At 38.3% G+C, this 16660-nt stretch overlaps 1 long non-coding RNA gene across 1 annotated transcript; it reads left to right on the forward strand.

Moving 5' to 3' along the window:
• Positions 1-12949: 12949 nt before the first annotated feature.
• LOC149191111 (uncharacterized) lies at positions 12950-13629 on the forward strand. The gene is made up of 2 exons (XR_016256577.1): positions 12950-13135; positions 13297-13629. It is a non-coding gene; the product is annotated as an uncharacterized LOC149191111 (long non-coding RNA).
• Positions 13630-16660: the final 3031 nt, after the last annotated feature.

Here is a 16660-nt window from a genome sequence, read left to right on the forward strand (position 1 = left end):
TTGTCAAAATATAATAAAATCCATTCTTAATAGTTTTTTTAATGACAAAGCACCCCATGGATCCAATCAAATTAATGTGAAACCAACTGTGTAACGTAATACACTATTCAACCATTTTGACTTTTTTACTTCAGAAGTAGCAGTTGATCATAAATATTCTTGCTTCAACTGAAAGCGGGTTTATGATTGATATGGTATATCATTCTTCCTTTTATAATCTTAAACATGCAGAAACATAGAAAAAAATGCACCATACACAGTAATTTCAATTACATACTGACAATACGATCAAAGAGATCAGCTACAAAATCTATAAAATGAAGGTTAAAATAATTTGCAATGGAGCATCCATTGCAGTGATTATCATAATCGATTGTTTAACCACTTTTTAATTGAAATTATATGTTCACCGAATCAGGTAATTCCTTTCCCACCAACCAATGTAACTTTGCTCCATTGCAGTGATTATCAATCCACACTTCTTAAAGGCAAATGGTGCAAGTGCAGACAACAAGTTAGCATAAAGCATTGCCAACAAATTTCACCAACCACTAAGAAGTTCAAGTTATTCAAAACTTTCCCAAGAGATTCACACATAATTTCTCACTGAATCAGGTTCTAAAAGGAATTATGTTCCCTGTCAACCTTTTAAATTCGCAAGATTTTCGAAACTGCTCTGTAATTTTCTGAATTGCTTTGCTTTGTATACCGCTTGAATATCCATCCACGTTCATCAGATACTCACCAGAAGAATATCCATCCTCGGCCTTGGAAATGACACACACATCTGCAAATGTTTATGGGATATGTGATTTTCGTGGTACATGTTTAAAGGCAACATTATAGAGTTGTGTATAAAGGATCCATGAACTACCTGCAGTGGTCCCAAGCTAAAGGTGAGAAAGTCATTAAATGATGACAACTCTATAGAGGAGCAGCAGCAAATAAGTAATGGAATTGGAATGCTGCAAATCAGAATAATTAACTCTTAAAGACAATAATTAAGGAGCCCTGCGGTGCATTGCAGCCATTTTGGATTGCATAAAAGCGGTACCTTTAATGATATTATTATGAATAGCAATTGTTGGGGATGGTTTCATGCATTGCTGTTGCAGTTAAAGTTTCTTGGTCTTATTTCAGTTTTTAATGCGGTTGCCACAGTGGTTGAAGGAGCATTGCCAAGCCAAAGAACAGTAACCTCAATGGAGAAGCAATGTAGGAGTGTTAGTAGTAATAAATGTTATGGGTGGTGTATTTGAGTGTATCTATGTATCATTTCAGTGCAGAAGAGAGCAGGTAAAAGATGGATATCAAACTTAAATGGCTGTTGGAATGAGTAGATTTTATGTTATGCTCAGTTTGGAACTTGAATGCCTCAGATTAGAAGATCCAGGACATCCTTTAGATTTTAGTTTCTAAGAGGGTCTATCACCATGCAAATAATAATAATATAAACTAGAAACTGTGTAATCAATGGTTTTCCATCCCATGCATTAATCTCTGAATGTGTCACTAGCAAAAAACATTGATTGCATCCAATGGACATTTTTGTCCTAATAGCTGAAGAGATGAAAACGACCTTGAATGAATAGCATAACCAGAGTTTTTTAGAACGTGGTTAGACCTTCAAAGGGCTAACTAGAAGAATATTTTCTGAGATTATGAAATTTGTAAATATAATGTTAACACTAAACAGTAGACCTAGCTTATGTGAACTAGAAATTGGTACATGTACAACTCTTTTACAACATAATGGGTCCTTTCTTAGGAAACCCCATCTCTGTAGTCTGTATAAACCTTGGAAATGTACAGAGATTGAAAATGGAGATACATGCTTATAACCAGAAAATCAATGAATCTGGTGATAAATGCTCAATAAACCAAAGCTGGAGGGCCAAATCAGGTTGTGAATCAACCAGCATTCCAGAAGACTGCCTAACTGGAGACCTTGGAGACTGAAACCCTACATTCAAATCTGGTGGAATCGAATTTGAAAATTCAGATGTCTGTTGAGAAGGTTGTTTTGAAGGTAAAGACTTCCATAGTTGTTTTTGAGATTGGGATGTATCAGCTCCCATTGGTATCTGCCTGCAATTAAAAGGACTCTGTGTGGTTGAATTTGGCAATTCTAACATCAAGTTTACACCTCCCTGAGAAGTGGCATGAGATGACAGATTCTGAGGATGCATCCAGCTCAGCTGTGAACGCATATACAGAGGCATGTCCATGGGTGCCTACTGTTGAATAAATTGAGGAACACTACTAGAAATGCCTGATAGTTTTGTATCACCATATGGTTCCCTGGCCACATAATTGGAATTACCATCCAACCTTCTATCAAAACCAGTGCTGCCAGAAGTTGTCGTCTGGACACTTGAAACAGGTTGCACATGTTCAGCTGGTTTGGCAGTTGCCCATTGCATAAGTCGGTTACTTCTGGAGACAATCTCAAGCAATTTTGACTGGGATACATCTGAGGTAAATTTTGCACCTGCCAGATTGACTTCACTGGATTTAGCAATTGATGAAGCTGATTTCAACTCACTCTGTTTGACTCCTTGCAAAGGCGTTTGAAAATTTATATTGTTGGTTGACTATGAACTCATAGATAGACGAACAGGTAACCCAGTAGATTGAGACAGAGATACTAGTCCTGTAGATTGAGCAACTGTTGCCACACTCGACAGTGCAGAGGGCCGGCCATGGAAAATTTTAGGGGCTAATGTTCGCCCAATGGGCTAATTTTCCATGATTTTTCCACAAAAAATATTCGCCAATTTCCAATTTTACAAAAGACGATTCGCCCAAATTTTAGAATATAAAATTATTTTACCTTAAAAATCACCAACATTATATAGAGACTACGTATAAAATCATTATAAATTTGGATAATTTTACAAATATATCAATAAAATTTTTATAGTTTTCATATTAGGGATTAGTGAGATTCGCCAATGTTTTTAAACTTCAAGAAAATTTTCCATCCTTAAAATTTTTCTTGGCAGAGGCTTGATCATTTGTTGCTTGATTAGCTGCACAAAGATTTAATTTAGCCTTGGTTGCAGTAAAGTCACTTGAAACTGTACTTGTCTGAGCCAAGGTCTGTTGATCCTTGATCTCCTCACGGAATAACAAAGCACCAGGAGGAGCTTCAGCTGTAACAAAAAAGAAAAAAACACGTTGTTATGCAATTGCATTGAAGGCAATGAAGATAATAAAATATGAATTTCACATTAAATGGTAGATCAATTAATATTTCCATACCAGTATTTTGCAAAATAGAACCTTGTACCCTTCTAGATGTGTGGTCCAGATTGATTTCTTTTGTAGAAGAAATCTCCAATTGTTCATTCAGGCTTCTTTTCCTTCCATGACACCGTCCAACCTTTAGAAACCGTGGTCCATATTTTCTTGATTTCAACGCAGGAACACTTTGCCCCCCTTTTTTTGTTGGGCTCAAGAAACTATGTCGCCTCTTGGTAGTGACCTTGGATGGAGTTAGAACATCAAATTTCTTATTATTGTACTCTTGGCTGACATCTTTTACCAATTGATTTAGTGCATATGCCTTCTCCAAAGATTTGGGTGTTATTTGTAATAAACCCCTCAATATCTTATGAGTTGATGACATCACAAGTTCAATTTCCTCATCGATTGTTAGGGCGCTATCTTGCCTTACAATGGTTGAATCAGTGGAAGGAGAAGCTGGAAGGCTCATTTCAATTTCTGAGCTCATTGCAAACGATCCATTTAAATCAAGTAAATATCCAGGTCTTTCTGTAATAGACCTATAGACATTAGGTAATTCATTGCCACTTGAAACCTTGCTAGTCACTACCATCTCAACTTTTAGAATATGCTTGCAAATATTGCCATTTAGGGCCCATTTGCAATTACAAAAGTGTAGGTTCTGCCCTTTATAGATGACATGATACCATGTATCACGAGTTGCCGTAGTTTGGCTACGAACCAAATACTCACTTTCCTTGTTTCCATCAGCCATACAATCTTCATCTGGGATATTCTTTGCTTTGCACTTACTTAAATTTATTTGTTGCTCAATTTTTGAAGCTCGGACAAAACCAACATTTTTTAGACGTTGCATGTGAATGTAATACAACTCAACCTTTTTTAATAAAAGGTGCAACAGCCAATCCACCCTTCTATGGGACGCATTATTCTTCTCACAGAGGTACCTTTACTTTAGATACCGGTGATAAGATTCGATAGCATTATTAGTATCCTGGTTGGAATGTGGGAAGTCCCTATATGCTTTTGCCCACATATCTGGAAAAAAAACATATATTAGATGCGAAAAAACAATAGAAAATGGTGAATTACAAAATAAATTGATAAAATGCAACCTTAGAAAACTTACATAGCTTGTTGTTGTTTAACCAGTTGGTTGCAAAATAATCCAAAAACACAGTTTCTTCTTTGAATTCATCAAATAAACTTTGAATTTCATGTTGCACAGATGCATCATCTTCACACGAATGCATGATTAATCCCAGAGCACGGAAGATACGGACTTTATTTTCCTTTCCCCTGACTTTCGTTCCAACATTTTTCAACCAGGCTCTACGGACATGCCATACACACAACAATAGTGTACAGTTTGTGCAAGTCCTGAAATAATATAACATTATAAGAGAATATCCTTGAACATTATTGCTTTTTAGCTCTTCTAAAAAGAAAAAACTGGTTCACCTTAATGCCTCGATTTCCGCTGCTGCATCATCTGTGATGACAGCTCGGACATGCCAATCTAGGTTTTCCTTTTTCCCATTTGCAAATAATTGCGACATCCATTTACAAATATCAGGAGTACCATTCCGTGATGATATTACCCATGCCACTGGAATCCCATTGTGATGATCATCAAAAGCCATTATGGTGTACAGTTGATACTGCATTACAATAAGAAAACAAGATTATAAGCATATAAGAGGACGACATTGAAATAAAGTAGAATAAATGAAGTTTTGGTAAATATGTTTACCCCATATTTGTTAGTGCTAAAAGTGGAGTCCGTTGATAACATGTTGTTGTGTGAGTATCTCACCATCATTGAAAGCATCCACTTAGTTTGTATGCCTATAATGAAAGGAATGTTTTTAACAACATCTTGTTGTTGGTAGAAGAAAAAGCTCTCTGGGCACTCACTAACCCAACAATCCACACTCATTGGATCATTTTCATGCTTCACATACTCTAGCCTCTTGATATTATTGTACATGTTTGACAAATCCTTTCTTGTCATGAAAGAATCTCGAGGTGCCCCTGTGAAAAGCTCACCAGATCCATACCTTAAATCAAAGATAATTTTTTCCCAGATTATCGTAGCATTAAAACCATCACGAACCAAATCTTCAACAATAGTTTGTATATGATGTGTTAAATGCGACGCAAAATTGAATTTATTGGGCATGTCATTTGCCTCATTTCCATGACAAACCACATTTTTGTCATCAATATGTCTGCATGTTGTATATATTAGAACGACATCATTTGGTCTAATAGCAAGTCGTCGCATAATAAAGTGACACTGACAACCAACTTTGATGCTGTGACGTGGAAGACGTTTCTTAGTTGTGGATCCAGGTTCAGCCACATTGCTGGATTGTACACGATTTGGACCATAGGCACACCTATATCTGTGATCAACAATTCACCAAAAATTAAATAAAATATTTATGCATGTTTGACATAGTGAACTTAAAATCAAAATTTTATATATATATATATATATATATATAGAGAGAGAGAGAGAGAGAGAAAGAGAGAGACTCACACAACATATTCTAGATATGTTGAATAATTTGTCCTCTTGATATCCTTCACATCTTTAATTTTTTGAATTTTAGCAACAAATTGAGTAGGTGCGGGTTCCCTCATTTGCTCTCCCCTTATAAAATCCTCAAGTCGACAATATGGAATAATTGCGACTTGGTCTCCTACTACTTCTGTCCATGTCAAATCTTCAGCTGAAAACTCTATCATCCCTTCTGGGTCCTCAACCTCCAACTCATTGATCAATTCCCACTTCCTCATTCTTCAAATCCCTATATGATCCGAATGGAAAATGGCATCAACCCATGGTACTCATCCACCCATATTATTCATTGACCCATGGAATTTACCCATCATATTGTAAATGGCATCTGCCCGTGGTATTGTAAAATCCACCCATGGTATTCATTCACCCATGGAATTGACCCATGGTATTGTAAATGGCATCTGCCCGTGGTATTGTAAAATCCACCCATGGTATTCATTCACCCATGGAATTGACCCATGGTATTGTAACTAGAAAAATACTATAAGTAACAAGTCACATTTTGTAAAAGGACAGATTCTCTGCCACAATGTAGCCTTTACAGTTCAGAGGCATGTAGCCACACATCTCTTCTCAGAGATAAGCTACCATCGCCCTAGCTGTTTATTTTCATTTCTGTTTGTAAGCTTTACAGTTATTATCGGTTTTAATAAAAAGTTTCTTTTTGGTTTTGTTTATGGGGCATTCTCCTTATTTTTCTTCTGGCAATTTCAATCTTTCAGATCTTGGGGGTCTCTCCCCCCAAGATCCATTTTAATATTTTAGATCTTGGGGGCCTCCCCCCAAGATCCGGATCAGTGGTATCAGAGCAGGTTATGATTCCATGGGAATGAGGGTTTGATGCATATTTCAGTTTCAAATTTTGTAGCAATATTCAACAAACTTCAGGCATGTGCTACAACCTCCACAGAGCACTTTCTTGGGTCTAGCTGGAAGAATTTTTCTCTTCTCAATTTTTTGCAGGAATTTTTTGGGCGGCAGGTTTGCAGATCAGATCTAAAACATTTGGTACAAAATTTACAAAAACAAATACCAGATCTGGATTCCTCTCGAAAAATCACCCAATTTCAAAAAAAAAATGGGTCGAATCGGAGTTCGGATGTGGGAGATATCGCTGATTTAAAATCAGCTATTTTATCAAAAATTTTGTGACGGCGGAACTGTTGCAGCGCGAATCTGAGATCTCAGAGTGTCCAGATAAGGATTTCCAACTCATGGGAAGATTCAAAATGATCCTTCTGCTTCTAAAAATAGGTTATAATAAATATTCTGAGTTATATTGGCCGAGTTATGTCCATTTTAACTTTGGAGCAGCATTCGGAGTGGGTTTCCATTGGAGACGTGCCCTCCCACCCCACTTTAGTAGGCACCTGCTTCACATTCATCAGTTTCAACATAGCAGCATTCGGCTTGGGTTATTTGGAGACGTGCCCTCCCACCCCAGGCTATGTAGGCACCTGCTACTTCATCAGCAACCAACATCATGGTTATGGGTCATCCACAAACCCACACTTCATCGAAGTCCATTTGCTAGGCCGCACACTGTCAGTATCACAGTTGGTCACAAGTATTACAGGGTATCTCTATCCTCGGATCTTCGTTCGTAATGGTTATGGGTCATCCACAAACCCACACTTTATCGAAGTCCATTTTCTAGGCCGCACACTGTCAGAATCAGAGTTGGTCACAAGCTTTACAGGGTATCTCTATCCTCGGATATTCGTTCATTATGGTTATGAGTTAACCACATAAAACCCTTATCTTCAGTGGCTCTTCATATTCAACAAAGGCTTTGCAGGAGAGAACTTTATGCAATGGGGACCATTGCTTCTTAAGGAGGGAGGAATGATCCGAATGGAAAATGGCATCAACCCATGGTACTCATCCACCCATATTATTCATTGACCCATGGAATTTACCCATCATATTGTAAATGGCATCTGCCCGTGGTATTGTAAAATCCACCCATGGTATTCATTCACCCATGGAATTGACCCATGGTATTGTAAATGGCATTTGCCCGTGGTATTGTAAAATCCACCCATGGTATTCATTCACCCATGGAATTGACCCATGGTATTGTAACTAGAAAAATACTATAAGTAACAAGTCACATTTTGTAAAAGGACAGATTCTCTGCCACAATGTAGCCTTTACAGTTCAGAGGCATGTAGCCACACATCTCTTCTCAGAGATAAGCTACCATTGCCCTAGCTGTTTATTTCCATTTCTGTTTGTAAGCTTTACAATTATTATCGGTTTTAATAAAAAGTTTCTTTGTGGTTTTGTTTATGGGGCATCCTCCTTATTTTTCTTCTGGCAATTTCAATCTTTCAGATCTTGGGGGTCTCTCCCCCCAAGATCCATTTCAATATTTTAGATCTTGGGGGCCTCCCCCCAAGATCCGGATCAGTGGTATCAGAGCAGGTTATGATTCCATGGGAATGAGGGTTTGATGCATATTTCAGTTTCAAATTTTGTAGCAATATTCAACAAACTTCAGGCATGTGCTACAACCTCCACAGAGCACTTTCTTGGGTCTAGCTGGAAGAATTTTTCTCTTCTCAATTTTTTGCAGGAATTTTTTGGGCGGCAGGTTTGCAGATCAGATCTAAAACATTTGGTACAAAATTTACAAAAACAAATATCAGATCTGGATTCCTCTCTAAAAATCACCCAATTTCAAAAAAAAAATGGGTCGAATCGAAGTTCGGATGTGGGAGATATCGCTGATTTAAAATCAGCTATTTTATCAAAAATTTTGTGACGGCGGAACTGTTGCAGCGCGAATCTGAGATCTCAGAGTGTCCAGATAAGGATTTCCAACTCATGGGAAGATGCAAAATGATCCTTCTGCTTCTAAAAATAGGTTATAATAAATATTCTGAGTTATATTGGCCGAGTTATGTCCATTTTAACTTTGGAGCAGCATTCGGAGTGGGTTTCCATTGGAGACGTGCCCTCCCACCCCACTTTAGTAGGCACCTGCTTCACATTCATCAGTTTCAACATAGCAGCATTCGGCTTGGGTTATTTGGAGACGTGCCCTCCCACCCCAGGCTATGTAGGCACCTGCTACTTCATCAACAACCAACATCACGGTTATGGGTCATCCACAAACCCACACTTCATCGAAGTCCATTTGCTAGGCCGCACACTGTCAGTATCACAGTTGGTCACAAGCATTACAGGGTATCTCTATCCTCGGATCTTCGTTCGTAATGGTTATGGGTCATCCACAAACCCACACTTTATCGAAGTCCATTTTCTAGGCCGCACACTGTCAGAATCACAGTTGGTCACAAGCTTTACAGGGTATCTCTATCCTCGGATCTTCGTTCATTATGGTTATGAGTTAACCACATAAAACCCTTATCTTCAGTGGCTCTTCATATTCAACAAAGGCTTTGCAGGAGGGAACTTTATGCAATGGGGACCATTGCTTCTTAAGGAGGGAGGAATGATCCGAATGGAAAATGGCATCAACCCATGGTACTCATCCACCCATATTATTCATTGACCCATGGAATTTACCCATCATATTGTAAATGGCATCTGCCCGTGGTATTGTAAAATCCACCCATGGTATTCATTCACCCATGGAATTGACCCATGGTATTGTAAATGGCATCTGCCCGTGGTATTGTAAAATCCACCCATGGTATTCATTCACCCATGGAATTGACCCATGGTATTGTAACTAGAAAAATACTATAAGTAACAAGTCACATTTTGTAAAAGGACAGATTCTCTGCCACAATGTAGCCTTTACAGTTCAGAGGCATGTAGCCACACATCTCTTCTCAGAGATAAGCTACCATCGCCCTAGCTGTTTATTTCCATTTCTGTTTGTAAGCTTTACAGTTATTATCGGTTTTAATAAAAAGTTTCTTTGTGGTTTTGTTTATGGGGCATTCTCCTTATTTTTCTTCTGGCAATTTCAATCTTTCAGATCTTGGGGGTCTCTCCCCCCAAGATCCATTTCAATATTTTAGATCTTGGGGGCCTCCCCCCAAGATCCGGATCACTATACAAATGAGGGAACACGAATATTGACTAAACATATGAGCAACAGTTCATACTATGAATATTGAACACCACTTGAAATGCAATTTTTTGTAGTGTGTAGAATTTACACTGAAGACCCCACCAGATATAAACACAATTACAGCATAATTCCCTATCTCCCCTTCAATATTTCCTACCCATGCACAAAACAGTATTATAGACTTTCAAATGCTTCATCTTGGTATAATCAATACATTGCTGAAAGAAACATAATAACATGCAAAATCTGTTGCAAAGAAAAAACTGTTATACAACTTTAATCAGTTTGTTCCACTTTGTTATGCTCAGATGAAGTCCAAAACAATTACATAACAAAGTGTCCATATGATATGCATGTTATTTTTTTAGAAGCTTATGATTGAATATCCTAAGGGAGATTATTCTTTAACTGGCATTGCATTCAAGGGTTGGCAGTTAAGATTACAGCTGGGCTTGGCATTTTTGGGAAAGATGTAGAATCTTTCAAAATTGTAGCCAAAGTGGTTAAGCTGGCTATTTTTGCCTACACAAGGCAGGACAACTTGTATATTTCTTGATATATATTTGTTCAGTAGTGAAATATAAGATACATCATCTACAATTCACTTGAAGCACATTCCTGTGACCTCCAAGTTCGAGACCATAAACTTTTATAATGGCTATTCTAATCTCTGGGGTCCTCAGCATCAGCAAGTGTCAGAGGATGAGTCCTCTACCACAATTTGGCTTGACAACTCTTCAAGTTAATTTTGTTTGGTTTATCCTTCGGTAGAATAACTAATTTTTGCATGAAATGTGATGCAGTCTAAAGAGTGTTTGTCTCCCTCCCTGACTTTAGATGTTAGCCATGGTTTTGGATTCTCCTTAACTCATCAGTTAGCTCTGGTATTCTTCCTGATCCAAGAGATCTGCTGTTGAATAATTTCAGGTAGTGGATTCAAGTCTTTGGAGGCCTATAAGTCCGAATTCTTCAGTGCTGCTATTAAGCTACAGGCAAGTTATATAGCTGGAGTCATCGCAGCACTCTATGTAAGTTGCATTTCAGCGTTAAATTATATTTTCCTGGAACTTGGTTTGTTGATGAGGATTGTTGCTAAGTTCTCTAAGTTCATTCTCAGTGGCTGCCCTGTTTCAGACTCCACATGCTCAGCCTCATTCTCCAATTCTCTCATTTCAACTGGAACAGGAGGCCTAACGAGCCAAGAGAGATCGAGGATGAAGTCAATTCAGAGAAACAATTTGGTTTACAACTAATGCAAGGACCGAGAACGCTATCCCACTCACCTGCCTAGATATAAATTTGTGAGAGACTAGAGTTTGAATCTTGAAAACCAGTCTCTGTTTATTTATGGCCATCTATAATATAGGCCGTTGAAGAGTGCTTCTGTATGGGTGTGTAAGGAAATTTTCCATTGCAGCTGGTGAAATAAATTTGCAGCTCATGGAGTACAGATGCCCAAAGCTCCATAGGAGTTGGGTTGAAATAGTTGATTTCCTTATTGTTGGTAATTGCTTGGAGGGCTATGTAAAACTTGTTTGGTGATGTGTTCAGTGCATGAAAACAGTTTGATCTTTAATTCAAAGACTACTGAAGAAGGCTCTTCCAGTAGTTCTGGTCTGTATGCCAAACCCACACAAACCCAAAATGCGAGTGATAAAGGTTAGAAAAATGAAAAAGGAAGGGTTTTATTTTATTATGAAAGTAAGATGCTTTGATTTTGTAAGATTCGAGTGCACCTTGACTACCTACAGAAATCTAGTTTTACTATATTGTAGATGCTGGCAAAAGAGTTCAGTGACTCAAAGATCTGGAAACCATTTTTTATGCAATTTTCTTATCCACTGTGCTACAGTATTTTATCATGCAGCGTACACATCTATAAAAATCTGATCTTTCTTTTCGAATGTAGATGCAAACATACCAGCACCTGGTTGGGCTAAACTGCATAGAATTGCACTAGGTGCTGCAAGGGGTCTAGCGTACCTTCACACTTGCCTGGAAACGCCTATCATACATGGCAATCTCAAGTCCAAGAACATACTCATAGATGATAATTATGAGGCCCATCTTTCTGACTTTGGTCTTCACTTTCTTATGAATCCGGGTACAAAACTGGCAATGCTAGAAGCTTCTGCTTCTCAAGGTTATAAAGCACCTGAACTGCTCAAGATGAACAAGGCAAACACAAAAACAGATATTTATAGTTTTGGTATTATATTACTTGAAATTCTCACTGGCAGAAGACCAATTGAAAGGGACTCATCCAATCAAATTATTGATCTACCAACAGTTGTGAAGAATGCAGTGCTTGAAGAAAGGATTTCAGATCTCTTTGACCTTTCCATTCTGGGAGGAGGAATGAGAAGCCCGATGGATGAAGGGCTCCTTCGAGTTCTTCAGCTTGCAATGGGTTGCTGTGCACCTTCTCCCTTTGTTAGACCAGATATCAAAGAGGTGATAAGGCAACTTGAGAAGATTTACCCTCTTCCTCAGTCCCCTACATATTCTCTTTCTTCACATTACACTTCGGATGATAGAAGCAGCAGAGAATTTGTGTTGTAATGGAGAGAGGCAAAATGGCATTGGTTTATCCCTATACATATTTTTTGGAATTTATATTGAAACCTACCATGCCTCAGCTAGCGGAGCAAAATGAAGGATATTTCTGTTATTTGAGAGGTAAATCCAACATCACCGAGGATTATTTGCTTTGGGGATTTTCACCTACCAAAGTTTCTATTTTGAAAAGTTTTGGGAGCCTTAAAAATATTTCAAGGATTTGAATATAGATGTAGATTGTGATTTCTTAGAAATCCATACTGTTGAATATAGATGTAGATTGTGATTTCTTAGAAATCCATACTGTTGATTATGGGTAAATCCTTGAAATATTACATCTTGTTGATTGACAAGAAAATTACACCAAAATTCAAAGTTAGTATATAGAAAAATTAATCTTTAGAACTACTCCTCCATATGGAAGGATCATATGCCCTTCTGAAAGAGGTCTATATTCCACAAATGCCTTCAAAGGGTATGCTGTGCTGTTAACTCTCAGAAATCTTAAAACTCAGAAAATTTCACAGATATGTGGTTAATTTTTTGAAGTATTGCTGATCATCTTCAAATATCTCTGAAAATGTCCTTTACATTGGTTACTTACATATTCTGCATCTTAAAAACATGCAGAGCACTGCCACAAAGTAGTGTTACCACCAAGTTCATGATTGGTGTTGTCTAACTACCTGGTATCTGTTGGTTAAGGCATTGCTCAACGATATAAACCCTAATTGGTTAATCTTATGTCTGCATATATATATACATATATTTTCATCTAACTAGATTCACAGAAATGTTGGTGTAGATATCTGATTGAGTTTCTTGTTATTTTGTCATGTGTTACATCCAGGCAGAAAAGGAAGCAAAAATAAATAGAAATGGTGGATATGATGATGACGAGTACTGACTTCATCCTATGCCCATTTGGATCAGATACTGTGTGACTTACATGACACTCAAATTCTGTTTGTAGATTTGTCTGCTGAGAGATGTAGTAGGCAAATTTCTCTGGTGACTGTTCCTAAATACAAAGAGTTTGTTTTATTAATATAGGGGGTACAAGCTTTTGTAATTATGTTTTTTCCTATGAAATCTTTTTAAATCTTCTTGAACTGAGAGGTCCGAGCAAACTGCTTTTGTTTGTGTATAATCGAAATCGATGGAAAAACATTTTGTTTATTTATATGTGGAGTGCTAACATTTTCTGTGACTGTGAATGATCCTTTTGGACCAGTGCATTATAAGGTCCATTTCCTTGTGCTGGATAATTAAAATAAATAATGGGACCGATTGGTCAATTAAATTAAACAGTGTTGCATTTCTTAATGAATCAAATGGGGCTTTGATCCCAAGGTCAATATTTTTCAGGTCAGGAAAGGCACCGACTTCTCTGAGGTGTATATGCGATTCCTGTATTCTACAGGGATTTGGCCACTTTTGGCTGAGCTGGCCTGCGAGTTCAGCTGGTTTTCGCGAATCTGCTGGGTAGTGCAGGGTTTTAGCGGCAGGAAGGCTTGTGGAGGGCATTGGATACCAGTTGTAGCACAGAACTGGCATCTGCAGCTAGGTCCATGGAGAAATGTAAAAGCAAGATTTAGGGTTCACGTATGACCCATTCTCAGGATGTAGGGTTCACGTAGGGTTTACAACTTTCCTGTGCCCCTGAAATCTAAAATCTTTAAAACAGATTTAAAACAAAATGAATGTTTTATGTCTAAAAGATTCTCTAAATATAGATCTAAGTATGGTTTAAAACCACGATTTGTCATTTGCAGAGATGGATATGGCACCAGAATATACCAGGAGGTAACAGAGCTCAGTCCGGCGGGTTGCAGCGCTTCAGTGCGGCGGGTTGCGGGTTGCAGAGCACAGTGATTGCAGGTTGCAGCGCTTCAGTCCGGCGGGTTGTGGGTTGCAGAGCACAGTGGTTCTAGGTTGCAGAGTTTCGGTGGCGCGCGAAATGCAGTTTTGGAATTATGTTATTGAGTTTTGGGCCGTATGGTGGGTCCCGCACTGGCGGCCGGAAAGGTCTCCGTGGTCGCCCGCCGGAGTTATGTATGCCATCCCACTGACGTGCACCACATACATAGATGGCAAAGGCATTTATGACTCAATATATGGCTGGTTAGCCCTTGCCACAAACCTAGGCTTCATGGCGAGTACGTTTCATGTTTTTTCTGTTATTTCGTACATAATAGCGATTTTGAGTTTCTACGGTCAAAGATCATGGGTCCGCTTTATACCGAAATTATAGTTCAAATTCACCTTGATTTCGAATGTAAACTGTCAAAGCTTAGACGAACTCAAAATTTATGTCGTTGTATCATGTGTTTTTGGGGATATCGAAAGGACACATAAAAGTAGTTACCAAGAGGAGCAAGAAATCGCACAGAACGTTTAAAATTGGCGAGAGGAGTGCAAATCACACAGCACGTTTAAGTTAGAACGTGGTAAAACCTATATCATCGGAATAGGCTTGGGTGTTATTACATCCCATATCATCCGTGTCCAAGGAATAAGTTGCAGGTTATTACAAGTAACCCAGATTCATAATTGGATATACGAAAGAGGAATGGGCTGTTGAGGCTGAAATGCGATTAAATAACTGGTATGGATCTGCTAGTTCCTTTCCAACAAGTAAAGATTTAAATGTAATTAAATAGCTCGCTTTTCGTTCTGTCTTTCTTTGAGTCTTTGTAAGTCAAAAACAACTTGACAACTCGCATGGTCCTCTCCAGCTACAGCTAAAATCTGCTGTATGTAACTTCTGCCATTCTTGGAACCTGGATCTTGCTGCGATCCCATCTTTTTCCTTGGCTTTCAATCCATATCCACACATCGCTTTCTTCTTAGGAAGTGTTTGAGCAGGAGCGTTTGGGAAAATAATGGATCAAGGAAACAGAGACATGGCACAACGTCCTCCCACCAAGAGGACTAAATGGTCTCCTACAGTTAATCAGAAAGCCGAACTGAACTCCATGTTCGCTAAAGGAATCCACTCTCCCAACCCTAACGAAAGAAAGGAGATTCTCGATCAACTACGGAAGCATGGCAACGTTGAGGACAATAATATTATCCACTGGTTTAAAAGTCGTAGAACTAAACTGAAGGACGAAGAGAATATGGCGGCCTTCATGAAGCAGTGGCGGGAAAAACAGAGAGAGGCGGCCATCAAGAAGCAGAGGCAGAAACAAGAGAGAGAGGCGGCCATCAACCAGTGTGTTCAACAACCTTCTTTGGCAGGCACATCGCACACAGATGTTAAGCTCTTGGACACGTCCTGCAATGTCCCCAAAAAATTCACAAATATTATATTTCACTATAAGTATAGCCAGTACTTTGCTATTTTCTCATACTTGTTCTTTTTTATTCAATGCAATACATTTGTGTCTACTCCTTTAACGATTCTGAAGCTTTTTCACCAGAAATTCTCCCTACACTGCAGCAATCGGCCATCGTCACGCCAGAGGTAATGAGTTAATATTACCAATTATTATTCCAAATCGTGTTATGTTCTTTTTTATTTTTTAATTTATCAGTACATTGAATATCAATCAGAGTTGGTACAAATGAACTATTCATGGATCGCTAATATTTGGTTGGTTCTCAGGGAGATGCTACTACGTCGAATGATAATGACGATACAACGGCTCTCAAGTTATTTACAGGAGAAGATGAGAGGTAAGAATTTTCTTGTTTTATGATATTTGTTTTCTATTTTCTCGCGTTTATTTGTTTATCAATGCAACCAATTTGTTTCTACTACCTCAACTTCTCCGAAGCATTTTTGCCAGAAATTCTCCCTACACAACAGATGTCAGCTTCTGTGATGCCTGAGGTAACGAGTTAATAATAGCTCCAAACTCTGTTATTTTCTTGATGATTTCTTTGTTTATTTTCATTCTGATTTCTTTATTTCTTTCTGATTTCTTTATTCTGTTGCTAAGCATGAGCTACTAAGGATCGGTAAAATTACTACAGTTGATCGTGACACAATAAACTCTGGCAATTTATCTGAACTTCGGACATTAGAGTCATTTCAATTGCATCCCGGTATGCCTCGCGACAAATCCGCAACCGGTAAAGGAGTTGAGAAAAAGTCACAAATCTGAGGAATTGAGAAATGATCACCGTTCAGCTGGAAAATAATACATAATTTTTCCCATTTCATTCCTCAGCATCTCCATAATTTTATCCATTTCATTCCTTGGCAT

The sequence above is a fragment of the Pinus tabuliformis genome, chromosome 3_1 (assembly GCF_031772625.1).
Source record: "Pinus tabuliformis cultivar Carrire ecotype Pingquan chromosome 3_1, CPIR1, whole genome shotgun sequence".
Classification (NCBI taxonomy): Eukaryota; Viridiplantae; Streptophyta; class Pinopsida; order Pinales; family Pinaceae; genus Pinus; species Pinus tabuliformis.